This window comes from Pezoporus flaviventris, unplaced genomic scaffold (assembly GCF_033815535.1).
Source record: "Pezoporus flaviventris isolate CSIRO_AGI_PZ_B2104156 unplaced genomic scaffold, CSIRO_AGI_Pfla_v1 ptg000057l, whole genome shotgun sequence".
NCBI lineage: Eukaryota > Metazoa > Chordata > Aves > Psittaciformes > Psittacidae > Pezoporus > Pezoporus flaviventris.
In genome coordinates this window covers 2853694-2865878 of record NW_026892605.1, presented here as the reverse complement: position 1 = coordinate 2865878, position 12185 = coordinate 2853694, and the positions used below count along the sequence as shown (strand labels likewise).

Here is a 12185-nt window from a genome sequence, read left to right as displayed (position 1 = left end):
TTTGTAGAAGTTATACAATGTTTTTTAAAAAGCAAAGAGTGCTGTACTGTGGGTTAGGCTGAGGATTCAGGACCAAGATTGTCCACTTCCTTTCCCTGCTGAGCTCCAAGAACATTGACCAACATAAATACAGTACAGGAACAAGGATCAACTGAAAAGCCTAATGCCTTGGAAACACTGGAAGATATCTTAAGGATTCTGGCTAAGTGATTTTAACGTAGGGCAGACCTCAATTTGGCTCAGTGTAGCTGGTAACGTAGGAGAAAAGAAAATTTCCATGTCCTGAGAGATAACAAAGCTAATGATGCATAACAGGAAACCTGGGACTCCAGCATGCACACTGAGACAACAGAAATAATGCAGAAAATGTAGCTTTGTTGCTGAGTAAAACCCAGAGAAGTACTCCAAGCACCATAGGTGTGTGAATACCTGAGAGGAATTGTGAAGCTGTTGGACAGTCTTCGTGCAGGATCCATTTGGTGCTTTTGAGTCACAGTCTCTTTAAGTCTAAGTGGTACTGACAACTCATAGGAGATTTCAAAGGCATCACAGGAACTGCAAGAACTAAGATAAAAATGAAAAATAAAAGACTAAACTGGAGCTTTAGTGGAGAGAAGTTGCAAAGCTGCTACAGTAGCAGCTGTTTCTGTGAGAAGGTTCTGAGCTGAGGTCTGTCAGAAAGGATGGAAGTACTTTGACCTAATTTTAGCTGTCCAGGGGTTACTTAATGAGTCCTAATTTGTTGGCTAGGCATCTCCTATAGCTAATGAAGAGGTAGAGACATCTTTAGAAAGCAGATTAGGTCTTACACCCACCTAATTTTGATACTTATCCTAAGATACCTGCTGTCTAGAGGCAGCTGTAGAGCTTCACTGACTATAGGAGGATCATCTGGGAGTAGATTAGACACCTAAATCTTATCAAAACTTAACTGAAATTGTCCCATCAATTTGTAGGTGTATTGTGCATTTGCTGTGCATGTCTAAATAATGATCACTTCTGCATATTTTAAAACTCCAAATAAGAAAGTTTTAATAGTTGAACTCTTTCTTATATTTAGTACATGGAGACCCAGGTACTAAAACCAACATTGAAATAGTGACACCAGTGTGGCACAGGAGAAAGCAGTGATGTAGACAATCAGTCCAGACATAGGGTAGCACATGTGTGAACAGAATGCAGGCTTTGAATACACAAGAGTCCTTGTACTGGGAAGTGGCAACTCTGGGAAAAATTTAGAACTACAGAGGTCATGTGTGGTATTTTCCTCATCAACTTGCTCTTGCCAATAGATATTCAGTGAGAACATGGATTTTAAAAGACTTTCTTTTCCTTAGGCCTTCAGTACATACATAGGGTAAATTGGTTCAAATGGATGATTTCACAAACTGAATCTGAATTTGTTAATAACATGAAAGTTGTGTGATATAAGCCTTAAAGTCTCCTAAAAGGCTTCTGCTTATCCACTACTGTATTTGGAATAAAGCTATTCAATAATTAAAATGAAAATTAACAGAACAGTATAATCCTTCCATGAGCAGAAGCACTATCATGTTTCCGTGGATTAACTCAGATGATTTACCAGGTTATCGCTACCATGGAGATTGAGTAGTGGTATGCTTGGTAAAGATATTAGGGAAAACTGCAGTTGTGGCAACTTTTTTCCAATTAACAGCTAAAGACAAACATTTACTATCATAAATCCTATTTGAGTAAAATATGGTGTTACCCTTTTTCTTTTGGGGTTTTTGGTGTTTTTGTTTTGTTTTGTTGGGTTTTGGTTTATTTTTTGGTTAAATTCAGGGCATATCCCAGTTGTTTTACCCCAGCACATTTCAGCCTCAAGACTGCCCTCTGGCCTCCTTCTCTTCCTTAGTCAGGCCTTCTCCTATCCTCAGATTTTTATTTTGAATAAGTACTTTTAATTTTTGAAATTTTATTTAATAAATATACATACCCACAGCCAGGGATCTGCAACCTCTCTTTCCAGGCAGCAGTAGGACCTGCACATACTCGCTCCTGGTTGGTGTTTGCTCTGAAGGACAGACATCAGCAGCCCTTCTTTTCCTCACCTTTGCAATGAGTCTAGATACACTGCAGAATGCCTCCAGAATGTGTGGTAAATGTGCTGCCCATCACAGCTTGAGAGAAGCATACTCTGTGCCGATGTACAACAACTTCGTAGGGCTCTGGGAATTGCAAACCTTGGTCTTTCTCAGAGCGCTGATGTCCCTTACTCAAATTTTGCAGGATTCATACAAATGGAAATTGAATGTTAATTAAAATAAATGTATGTCTCTTTGCCTTTCTGTTTTAAATGGAGGGATAAAACCACTACTGAAATTCAGGTTTTCCTGGCTGGCCAGAATATATAGCTAATACTAAAAATAATCTTGTGAGGTCCCCTTAAACCTATATATCTAAACCGTGAGAAGTAGTAATAGCTGGAAAGTTTGAAGCATACCATGTCTACTTAATACATGCAGTGTGGTATCTGCAGGCTTGAGTTTCATGCAGCTTTATGTGCTTTCTGCAGTGAGGACATTTACAGTCCCTTTTGAAGAATTTACACTTACAGGTCTCGCAAAAATTCATAATACCCTTAAAGTATTGCAGATAATGAGTTATCAATTACCTCTTTTTATTCATAATGAAACAATAAATAAACTTCAATAAACCTGATCCTAATGATTACTGGCCTTGTATTAAAAGGCTAACAAAAGAATTTGATGCCATAGTATGTACATGTGTAACATTTTTAATTCTGCAAGCGCTTTCAGCTAGTGTAGCCAGCCTTGCCATCAAATGTGGTAACTGTTGAAAGCTGTCTAGCAGCAGCCAAAAAAAACTTTACAAAGCAAGTGTATCGGTTCACCATGCAGCTGCACCAACATTGATGCCAGCTTCAGGAGAGAAGGTGCAGGTGGGAGCAAGCAGTGGGAAAGTGGAATAATTTATTTCAGAAGCAGTGTGGGGTTTAAGCCAAAATAAACTGCTCATGGATCTACTAACTAAGGGTTGAGAATATAACAATGATATGTAAGTAGAACTCAGATTCATCAAGTCTTTTGTTAGTCATTTATAAATTTAAGAACAGACAAGTGAACCCAGATTTCCGAAGAACTTCAGGTGTCCAATTACAGAGTTTAATTGTTCTCTCAATATAAAAATAAAAAAGAAAGTTTTAAAAGTTGTGCATAAAGATAGGCATGCTTTTGTCAAAGAAATGAAGTTACAAGTTAATGAAGTCGTGCATTTCATGTGCTGTCCATGTACATCATCAGCTGACCTATATAGCTGGCGTCAGGGTGCTGGTACCCCCATACACAAACCACCATTGTGGGCAGACCTAGAGGTGATTCCTAGGAAGTAAAATTGTCCTGTACTTCAAGACTAAGTCTAGACCCTGTGGTTAGTTTATCAAATTAAAAACTCACAAGTGATTAGTTGAACTAAAGAAGTGGTATTTGAAGTTACGAGAAGAAATCTCTTGAATATCCAGTAACCTCTTACCATGAAGTGAGGGCCTATGGATTACTCAACTAGTCTGGAATAAAACTTCCTTGTAAAAGTAAACTCTCCAAAGTAGAAATTGATATGGAATTTCCTTTGGGCTCAGTACTCAGGTCTCAGACCTGGGAAATTAATGTGATCTATAACAAACCTAATAGGGGCTCAAATGCTACACAGACTCCTCCAGTGACCCCAGGGTAATCATTCTTTTCTTCAGTGCTTCTGTAGCTACTTTTCCTTTGGTAAAAGCATCTTGGGAATGCTTCTCAGGACTGAGGGAAATGCCTGTTTTCAGACCTGTCTTCCTGAACTCCCATCCCAGTTTCACACAGCTCCCACATCTGTCCATTCAAAACTGGTTATGTCCAGTTTTAGCCTCTTTATTATGAAGATTGAATGAAGCACATACTCATCTGCACAGAAATAAATGGGGTTAGTGGGAGCCTGTAGCTTACAAGCCTGTAGTAGACCTAAGCTTTTGCTTTGGATCTTTTCCTTGGATTTGAACAAAGAGAAAATGGAGCAACCTTTTTCCAGAAGTTGTTGTTTAATCTAGCAATGCTTTTTCTATGCAGCAAGATGCATATGAGTTGTTAGTTATTTTTACAACCCAGCATATGTATGACAAAGAGTATAGTGTACATGAGGAACTCTGGTTTGGGAATCACTTCTACTGTCTTGTCTGTTTTGTTCTCTCTTGATATGTGATATTCCTGGTTTGCGCACTCTCTTGGGATCTCAGAGATTGTGAAACGGAAGGTAACAGGGCCAGAATTAACTTCAAGTAATTACTGACCAGTCTCAACCTAGTTTTTACCTCATGTGTACCTGTTTTAGTTTTTCACAATTCTCTTTGACCCAGCAGAGATAATGTAATGCTTGATGCAAATTACAGCACCACTTTAGCTATACATGCAAGCTGTGAAGACTTCTCATCTTTGGCATTGCCTTTGTATGTGGCTGAGCAGAGATTTGTCATTTTGCCTCTTGCAACTATGGATTATTATTCTTTTTTTTGTCTCTTCAGGAGGCCACCGCAAATTGTAGCACACTGCTTTTAGCAGCCCTGAAAGAAAATTCATGTACTCACATTCAAAGACTGGTATTTGAAAGGACTGTATATAGATCTGCCACTCATAACCAACACATGAATGAGATAGAGCAACAGTTTCAAAAATCAGGACCTGGTATGGAAAAGCAGAATATCCTTCAAAGACTTTGCATTACCACTGGTTCTACATATTCATCTTGGAACATCTTCAGTTCTGTCTTGACCACTGTCAAAATGTTTTATTGTTGAAGTCAGACTACTGAGGTTTCAGAGACATTGCTACAGTTTAGTAAATGTGGGGGAAGGTATCTCAGCTTCAACTATTAGGATATAAAGGGGAAAACTCCTGTAAATTATCAAGAACAGATTGTATTTCTATTCTGTAGGAACCGAGGGACTTCAAACAGAGTAAACAATATTTTAAACTTAGTATTTCCTAGCGTATGAGAGCTTTCAGAGTACTCTGAAACCCAAAGGAGAAGCTTTAAATATGGTTAGAATACATAAAATTACTCTAGGAAGTATCCTTTTTAAGACCAGTTTATATAATTTCATCCCCACGCAAACTAGATCTCGTGTACTAGATCACCATAACCACAAAGCTTAAAAATACGTCAAGGTGGAAAGAGGGCATGACAGGACAAAAGTCCCAGGCAACAGAGCCACTTAGCATTAATGAAGGGTGTGGTTCTGGGAGGTGTTCTAAAGAAATAGAAATCACTCAGATGCCTTTGGCCACCCTATTAAGTAAAGCATCTATATTTTTGCAGGAGAAACATAATACCGCTCTGTAGGTGAGAAATCTGGATGGACTGGTGTGTGCCTGTCACTGACATCTGCTGCAAAACTCTCCCAGAGTTTGCCCACCTTGGTCATTTGATGTGCTGGGAATTAGCTATATGTCTCTTGACTTTTCATGTTCTAATTCCAATGCACAGTGCTGAGTGTAAAACATAAAATTGTAGGTTACTCTGCAACAGATTTGTCCAAAACCCCCCAAAATATTAGTAGTTCCATTATCTGCCCCTTTAATTTTAATTTTGCTCTGGTATCTATAGATTTTCCAGCTACCCCAGTTCCCAGAGAGACTGCTCTTCCACTAACAACTTTCACAAGGGATAAAAAGAAGGCATCTAATTTTGTAGCATTTTTTTAAAAAGTTTCCAGAAAAAAATATTACTTTTTTCATCTCTTCCAAAGAAAGGCTTAGGCAAGACTTGATTTTCTTTTAATTTTTTTTTTTTTTTTAAATCTGGGAAGCAAGCACTCTACCTCTGAATCAGTTCAAGATAATTGGACACCTGCTGTGGGTGCCATGAAAAACATTTTCAGAATGGTATCAGGCAAGTACTGGAACAATTTGCCCAGAAAGGATATAGAATCTCCATTCAAAGCTTACCAGGGCACTGGGCATCCTTACTTCACATTGGAAGTAATGCTTCTCTGAGCAAGTGCTCAGACTGTGTGATGTCTTGAGCTCCCTTCCAGTGTCAATTCCTCTATGATTCTATTATTTTGAGGATTTCCACGGGAAGTGTAATTCTTCAACACTTCAGTTCTCAACATATCCCTGTGCTCAAGACCACACATTTATTGCCTGCCTCAACTTGTCAGCCGATAAATGGTCCCTCATTAGTCAATAGAATAAAATAACTAACTGTGGAAGAGAAAATGACAGAGCCAGAGGATTTTTACATATTAAATAGGTATTTAAAAAATGGGACACTTTAATAGGAAATTAAGTAAGACCTGGATAATCTTGGTCACCAATAATAGAAGGTGAATTTCTTTTCAGAAAAACTACCCTAACACCAGCCTAACACCATTTTCTTCAATGGGGTTAACACTATTCTACATATTTGTGAGATCAGAACCAGGTAATTTTTTCTTAATGGTCTGGATGCCAAAACACTTCACTGTTCTGAGTGCAGTGGTATTAAATGTTTTCAGTCAGCCCTGGAAAAAAAAAACCACATTAAGTTCATGTTTTGTCTCCAGCCAAGGCATGGTCTGCTTTTTTTCCTTTCTGTTCAGGTATTGAGTTTGGAACACAAAATGCTGATCCACAGGTGGAAGTAGCCCAATGGTCAGGGCTCTTCCTATCTGGATTTTTTTTTTTCTTTTTTTTTTTTAACCCACGAGATTGCATATTGCTCAGGTGCAGAAAATTTCTGTATTTGTGTATGTTCCTTGAAAAGCAGGAGACCTGATTCCACTATTTGACCCATTTTGGTGGGTTTCTTTCAGACATCTCAACATTTGTTTCTTACTGGCTGAGTCTCCGGGGATGTAAGAAACAAAGACCGGCACGTTTCTTGCCTGTAGCACTGAGCTGAGCTGTGGCTTCTCTGTTTACCATATGTCCCAACAAGCAAATGCATGGTGCCAGCTCATGCAACAGCATGCACTATGTTAACTGGCTGTATAAAAGCATCACATAGGATTCGGCTGCATCACTTTCTTGTCTGTAGGTTTTTACCTCTCATTCTTCCTCAGTTTTATGGATGTAGACTTAAGGTCTGTGTGGCATAAGCTGAATGTGAAGGTCTGATTTCCCCAGTTTATCTGAGGGACTTAAATTAGGAGCATATTTGCCATAGGCTACCTTAATGGTCTATTAAGAAAGAGAGGCATTTTTGAATGGGGTAGAGGGATGGGGGTTGCTAGAGCTCAGGGTGAGCTGAATAACACTCGGGAAAGATTTTCCCTTCTTTTTCTAGAGGGAGTTAAAAAGTAATACATTCCTAATTAAGGTACTTGTCCAGCTCCCTGGGTTTAGGTGGGATGAAACTGTCGAGAATGCAAATGTTAACGAGGCTAATCCCAGGCAGGCCAAACAATTTTAGTTTCCTATCAGCCTCTCAGATCTGGGTTGTTTAGCCTTTCTTCTGTCTTTCAATTATCGTATGCCAAAGCAATATGTGGGCTTCTACCCCACAATAATTCTTTCCTCTTTTATAGAGAGGTTGGCAACAGCAAGCTACCTGGCATGTTCCATGGTCCAAGCCTGCCTGCAAACAGGTGCTACAGACCAGAGAGGATGGAGCAGGTGCAGAGGCATGGAGCAGGTTAGGGAGGCAGAACAGTAATGGAAGGAGGGGAGACAAAACAAGGTGCTGAGCTGAGGGTGTGAAAAACAGGAAGTTGAAGAGAGGAAGATGAAGGAAAGGTAGGAAGTCTTGGGTAAGGACAATATGCATCTTTAGTGGAGAATGTAGAACCCCTAAATCCTGGCAGGGGCCAGAGCTGTGGGAAGTCTTCCTTGGTGGAAATACATGCTCTGCACATCACCCTGTGTTCCAGTCCTTCCAACCTCTTACAAAATGGGGTCCAGCAGTAGCTCAAAGATGAGATTCAGATCTTGATTTGAATTTGATCCCACCACCCCCAAACACTGAGCAATAAACTAGAAGTACAAAAAAAAGTGAAATATGAAAAACCAAAAAAAAGGGAGAAATGCAAAGTTGACTAAAGAGGAAAGGGGAATTACAACTGATGTGCCCTGGATTCTGTATGAATTTCTTTTTGCTCTCTTGGTTAAGTATTTCCAGATCATGTACCTAGCTATCCTTTTGCCAGCATTTAGTAATTGTCCACGAGTCAATACCAAGTGCATCTTTCTAACCTCCCACACTTTTGGGGTCAAAGAGAGCTTTCTCTAGCTCCTGCCAGCTTTAACAGGTGTTGCCCAATTTTTTCTAGGAAAAGGCTTCAGTCTGCTGTAAAACAGGTCTTGCACTGGTTTGGGATTCTGTCTGCCCCACTGAGGCTTGTGTGCATGAATAAGTGCAGTGCATCTGGTACACTTATAACTGCTGAGCTCACATTCAGGGCCATCTTTTATCTCATTAGAGACAGACAGAATCTTTTAGCATTTAAAATTTCAGTGTTTTCTAGAAGACTTTTTGCTTCATCCATAAAATTAATATCCTGGCTTTACGTGCCAGACTGGCTTATAGAAGAGGGAACAGGGTCTAGCAATACTGTTCCAGCAATTAGAGGGTTCCTAGTTTTTCACTGATCATCTATTTTTCCTATGATTATTCCGCTATTAACCTTGTTATGATACCAGATTAATTTTATAAATATGCAGCTAGAGGTGACCCATCCAGCCTGAACGTTTGTGTGTATGTTTGTGTGTTTATCTTTGCCTCTGTGTGTGAGGCGTTTCCAAGGAATCCAAACCTGGCTCCAAATCCAAAGTCCTCAGATGATTCCTGTCACTGCAGAAGGCTAAAACAAAACAGCTGAGCACAACTTTGAAGACATTTAGATTCTAAATCCTTGTCCAAATGATTTGAATTCCTCTCCTTCTCCCATCCCTTTAATCTAGGTTAAAGATAAGATCTTGAGAGCACGGGAAAAAGAAAAGAGAATATCAACAGTTGATATTAATTGCCCTCTATCAATCCCTGAAGAGTTCTCAAAATATTTAGACAATCTAATGTATCAACATTAATAAACAAAAAGTGAGAAAGAAAAAAAGTTGTAATTACAGCAGAGTTTGAACATCACATCTGATAAGTAACAAAGACGTCTAAATAGAACAGATAAAAAAGGTGAAACAGAAAGCATAGTAAAGAAAAAAAAAAAAATCAAAGCATTGTCCTCAGTGCTATAGAGGTCACATGAATTAAACGACTCTCATGTCTTTCCAGAAAGAAAACATCATTAAAAGCCTGGAAGAACTGAGTTCTGAATTAAATCTGTATCAACATTCAAAGCACTTCCCCCTCTCTTCCATCCAGCATTTTTCCTAAGGCCTCCTGTTTGACCCATAATAACCATGTAATTGTCATAAACAAAAAATAAACTTCTGACCATTAATGGAAGATTAAAATTGTGTAAGAAGTAGCATGGATTAACCAAGTCTTAAACTAAGAGTACATTCCAGGTCTGAAAGAAGCTCTATAAATACGAATATATGGAATTTATTGATTTAATTATTACCATTATACACTGTGTTTGCTAGTCAGTTATATTTATTGTCAGTAACTAACAGATTTATTTGCTTTAAAGGTAAAATAATTGTTAATTCTTTATGATAGTTCTACAAAGTAGTGAAACCCAAATTATTACCAACAAGAACACAGTGCAATTTGCAAAAGCTTACCCCACCTTTTCAGAAAATATAGTTCACCATATGTGATTAGTCTCTTACTGGTCTTGAATGGACAGGTATCTTAAAACCACCTTTATTCTGTCCGTACAGGGCACTGGGGCCACACAAGGCACTGGGGCAAGCAGCTGTTCAACATCCTCTGCCCAGCACTCCTCCCTTCCACTGGAACTTTCTCACCTTCTTTCTTACTGTGTTACATCTGTTGATCTTCTCCTTCATCAGTCATTTCTAACAAAATGAATGAGTGGCATTTAATATACTTCACTCTAGGGTAGCAAGTATGTTTTTTCTGGTTTTGCTTGAATTTACTTATAAGAAGCTATATATTTCAGTGCAACCCTACAGTATTTTCATTAAAATGAAACACTGGGGGCATTTCCATTGAGATGGAGGATATGTCACAAAGACTGTTTCTCATGTGGTTCTTCAGTGACATATATTTTTTCCTGTAAAAAAATAAAGACTACAAAGAAAAACAAAAACCCAAACCACAACTCAACAAAGGGAATTGGCCTGGGGAAAATGCCACTGAGATACTGTTAAGAAGGCTGACTTAAAGCCAAGCAGCATAGGCACAGCGAATGCCTCAGTCCACCCATTGTGCTTACAGCCACAGGGGGCTGAGAAGAATGCCCAATAAGATTTTAGCAAAAGTGTGGTAAAAATATTCTGGTATAGCTGCCTTTGTTTCAGAAATCAGAAACCTTAGTTTTCAATTTAACCTATACTATCCTACTGTAACATAGATTTTTATTTCTATGTTAACACTGCATTATTATGCATTTAAAGAAGAGCTGTGAAAAGAGTACAGCCTGCCCCGTAGTGTACAGCAACAATAGCTTTAACCCAGGTGCCACTCTTATTCCAGTGACTGTGATGGGCTGCTAATAAGGAGTTCACAGCTGCAGAGGTTATGGCCATGGTGCATTTGCTACCTGGTGCCTTCCCCAGAAAGCAGTCTAGGAAAAGTTATTTCAGTCTAGTCTAATTTCGAGCAATTTTTTGACTTTTGGAAAGTGAGAAATTCTGCTTTTCAGGCAGACTTACCCCAGGACTGCGAAGACCACCTCTAAACCATGTCACTAAGGCCCTCATCTACACAATTTTTGAACACTTCTAAGGGACAGTGATTCCACCACTTCCCTGGGAAGCCTATTCCAATGCCTGACCACCCATTCAATGAAGAAATTCTTCCTAATATCCAATCTGCATCTCTCCTGGGGCAGGTTGAGGTCATTTCCTCTTGTCCTATCACTTGTTCCTTGGGACAAGAGAGCAGCCACCTTCTAGCTCCATCCTCCTTTCAGGCAGTTGTAGGGAGCAATAACGTCCTCCCTGAGCCTTCTCTTCTTCAGACTAAGCACCCCCAGGTCCCTCAGCTGTTTCCCATCACACTTGTGCTCCAAACCCTTCACCAGCTCCGTTCCCCTTCTCTGCTCCAGCACCTCAATGTCTCTCTTGTAGTGAAGCATCCAGAACTGAACACAGGATTTGAGGTGCAGCCTCATCAGTGCCCGGTACAGGAGGATGATCACTGCCCTGGCCCTGCTGGCCACGCTATTGCTGATACAGGCCAGGATGCTGTTGGCTTTCCTGGCTGCCTGGGTACAAGCTGGCCCACATCCAGCACCCCCAGGTCATTTTCCGTGAGCAGCTTTCCAGGCACTCTTCCCCAGGCCTGTAGTGATGCATGGGGTTGTGCGGCCCATATGCAGGACCTGGCACTCTGCCTTGTTCAACCTCATTCCACTGGCCACAGCCCATCAATGCAGCCTGTTCAGATACCTCTGTAAAGCCTTACTACCCTCAAGCAGATCAACAGTTCTGCCCAAAGAAGAATCACCCTTGTTAAGTTTTAACTCCCCTGTGCCCAGAACAGTGTGATTTAAAAAACAATCTGATCCATCTCTGACAGGTTTGCTTTTCCTTTCAGTTAAAATAAGAAAAGTAATTTAGGTCCATCTGATAGCTTGGAAGTGTGAAAAGTGCAAAGAGAAGAGGAGAGAGCATGCTGTGCTGGCCAGTCTTTCATATAACGCACCCTTTAAGGGGCAGAGATCTGATGTAATCACTGCCTCCTCACATCATCGAGGTGACCAGAGCAGAAAGTGGTCCCCAAAATTGCAAGCACATCTCTGGTCTTTGCTAGCGGCAGTGCAGCAATGCACTGCCTTTTTCTTAGGATGTGGAACAAATCTGCAGTTCAGCCTTAAGGAAAGTGTGTTAGATGGACTATTAGCTACAACCTTCAAAAAAAACTTGTTATTATATTGTCACAGAATGCCTGTAGATTTATGAGGCCTTGTAAATACAATAAATTAATCACAGTAGTACTTGTTTGTTTGTGTAAGAATTTGTAAAACCAGTAATAAAGCGCTGATGTGAGTTGCTTTTTTTTTTTTTTTTTTACTTGAAAATCCATTAGATCTGGTTCTGGGTCTAACTTCCTTCTTTAAAATGACGTGTTCTGGAATACATTCAAAAAGCTAGGAGTTGGTT

General features: G+C 39.8%; 1 long non-coding RNA gene across 2 annotated transcripts; it reads left to right on the top strand.

The window, feature by feature from the left end:
- Positions 1-1816: 1816 nt before the first annotated feature.
- LOC133277519 (uncharacterized) lies at positions 1817-11047 on the top strand. 2 transcript variants are annotated; one of them, XR_009746238.1, is made up of 4 exons: positions 1817-2290; positions 4541-4700; positions 5825-5911; positions 7530-11047. It is a non-coding gene; the product is annotated as an uncharacterized LOC133277519 (long non-coding RNA). The 2 variants fall into 2 exon arrangements; XR_009746239.1 differs by lacking the exon at positions 7530-11047 and having other exon boundaries at positions 5825-6520.
- Positions 11048-12185: the final 1138 nt, after the last annotated feature.